This window comes from Dipodomys merriami, unplaced genomic scaffold (genome assembly GCF_024711535.1).
Source record: "Dipodomys merriami isolate MVZ:Mamm:240054 unplaced genomic scaffold, mDipMer1.0.p SCAF_596, whole genome shotgun sequence".
NCBI classification, from domain to species: domain Eukaryota; kingdom Metazoa; phylum Chordata; class Mammalia; order Rodentia; family Heteromyidae; genus Dipodomys; species Dipodomys merriami.
In genome coordinates, this window is record NW_027206175.1 from 254844 (window position 1) to 257993 (window position 3150).

Sequence of the window (3150 nt, forward strand, 5' to 3'; positions counted from 1 at the left end):
AATGTGGTATATATACACAATGGAATTCAATGCCTCCATCAGAAAGAATGACATTGCCCCATTTGTTAGGAAGTGGAAAGACTTGGAAAGAAATTAAGTGAAGTAAGCCAGACCCAAAGGAACATAGGTCTCATGGTTACCCTTATTTGCAATAACTATATGTCTGAGTCAAGCAGAAAAGGTCAGTTAAGTTGATGTTAGGGAAATTAACCCTAAGATATGTATTCAAATGTTTTTTTTTTCTTTCATGCGATTATTTCTAACACATAAGATTATTTCTTTGTTGCTTTGTATGTCCCTCCGCCATGGTATAACCCCTGATTTCACTGTATTTGATGTTGTAATTTGTGGAGGGAAAGGGAAAAATCAAATCGTTTAAATAGGGATACAGGTGGACCCATTGAAACAATGAAACATACAAGTTGTTATGTTGAAAACGAACTTTACAACTTTGGTGGGGGGGTGAGGAGGGAAAGGTGGTGGGTGGAGGGAGGATGGGATGGGAAGGGAAACCAAAGGAGGAGGCTACAATGCTTGATAAGAAATGTACTCATTATCTTGCCCATGTAATTGTAAACCCCTCTGTACAGTATTTCCACAATAAAAAACAAAGAAAAGAAAATAGAAGTAACAATAAAAATAAAAAAAACAGGTGTTGGTGGCTCACACCTGTAATACTAGCTACTCAGGAGGCTAAGATCTGAGGATCACGATTCAAAGCCAAGCTGGGCAGCGAAATTCCATGAGACTTTTTGCCAATAAACCACTCAGAAAACCAGAAGTGATGCTGTGGCTAAAGTAGTAGAGCACTAGCCTTGAGATGGAGAGCACCCAGGCCCAGAGTTCAGCCCCAAGATCTACCAAAAAAAACCCTACACCTAAATAGTTTCCTACAAAGAGGGAAGGAGTCTTGGGGGTTTCTATCTAGCAGGAAAGCTGGTTTCCCTTCTAGTTGGGAGGGGTATTGCCTTCTAGTAAGGAGGGGGTTTCTGATCAATTTGATTCAGTTTCATACTGCCCAAATAAGTGTCTAATGTTTGTCAGGTATTGACTTGTGAAAACATCCTGCATGGGGAACTCCAGTCTTAATGACCTTATGGTGACCATGCTTGGCTCCAGGGCCTCAATCCACCCTCTAGTTAATCCTACAATGTGGTTGCCACTTCAGTCTTGGAGAAGATACTGTGTATGACTTCCAATTTTGAGTCTACCAGGACTGAAATTGAAATGGATAAGCAAGGTAAATACTGTGGTGATTCTGTCCACATTCTAAGTACTGCTATGACTGTGTGGCAGGGAGGCCACACAAGTAGTCCTATTTGTGCTGTCATGGATTTCAGACCCCATGGGCATGAAATGCATGATAGGTCATCAAGACAACTTGGAACACCCTGTTGCTCTTCTCAAAAGGAAGAGTCTATTTCAAAAACCCCTGAAACTGATTAGCTCCATTCTTTCAAGGCCAACTATACCTGGGGAAAATTTGACATTTCTGGGATACTTACCTGGATGTAGTGAAGTCTAACCCTTTGAGATGAGCAATAAGCACTAATGATAGCCAGGCGAAATATCTGGTGGTATTGCAGAAGACCAATGTTGAAGATATTACTGACCAACTGGAGTGGAATCTGTGCTTTGGTTCAATTATCCAACCTGCACCTGACCATTCTCAAATACCTTAGGTAAGGAGAGACTTCATAGTAGGTCATTCAAGAATCATATTTACAAATATGGTATTTAGGAGCCCCTAAAATTTTCCCGAAGTGCTTAAAGCTAGAAACCAGAAACAGCAGTTCAAATTAGTTTTATTCTTTTGATCTCCAAAATCGATTATTTGAATATGTGCTTTTATTTATCAGCAAGGTTTGTTAATTGGAAATCCTGCCAAGGTGGGAAAAAACTAGGAGCCACTGGAAGGATTGAATGGGAGAAATTAGCTCTAAGTATAATACTTGAAAGGGAATCTGTGTGGTAGTTGGAGGCCAATGCTACAGAAAGACTTACAAGTATTTAATACTGGCAAACAAGTTACCTAAGAACTCAGGTGAAGCTGAGTGTAATCCTAGATGTTCAGGTGGCTGAGTTTGAGGATCTGTGTTTGAAGTTTACCCGGGCAGGAAAGACAAGACTTTCCAACTAACCTGCAAAAAGATAAACTACTGGAGTTGTGGCTAACGTGGTAACCTTGAGCAAAAAAAGAGATGAGATCAAACTCCGGACCAGCCTACAGTCCGTTAAAAAAAAAAAAAGTTTGTGTCTGTGTGGTGGCAGGTCCCTTTACTAGCTTGATGATTGAACAAGCATTTTAAAAATGAGTCATGGTGTCAATATTTACCTCTTTAGTAACTGTTTTCAGAGGAATGTGTGGATGGGTGCTTTATCTCCTGTATAAAAGTTTTGTTCAGTGACTGAAAAACTGCCTTAACCAAACACTCTTTAATCAAAATACCCTTTGGATACTGCTGAATAGGAAAGTCAGTGCTTTAGGTTGGAAGAAAAAGTAAAATAAGGTGGGAGAATTGCAGAAGGTAAGTCTTCTTGACTGATATAAGCACTGCCCTTGTAAAGGTAGTCACAACCTTACCAAAGCTATTTTAGAGAAGTGCTAGGGGTTGGAGGCATGGCTCTAGTGGTAGAACACTGACTGGGTAAAAGTTGGTTATTTTTCTTTTAACATGGCCAGGTGTTCTGGGGGTTGATTATTGAAGCTTTTGAATAGTTTGAAAGGGCTCTAAAATTTGAGCTATCATGAAATATGATCCAAAAGTTCAAATTCAGGGGACCCAGTGGTAGGCTGCCCATCCAGTGTGCTTATTCAACTTGGGCATGCAACAGACAGCAAGGCAAAGTTTGCTCCTGCAAAAGGCATTCTGAGTTGGTGTTCTTAGGATACCTTAATTTCCCCAGGAATTTCCAATACAAATCTTCCATGCCACTCATGAGGGATCCTAGGAAGCCATCAAGAGGAGAGACACACTACCATTCGGTTGTGGCAGTCTCATGCATGGGCTAAACCTACCATCCTTTGTAGCTGACAATGGACCTGAGATGTAAAATTAATCCGCAACATCAGGAAGGGGTCCAAACAGGCACCCTGAGAAGCAAGCAACCTCATGCATTGGCTTCGGTAGAAAAAAATGAAACTATGAA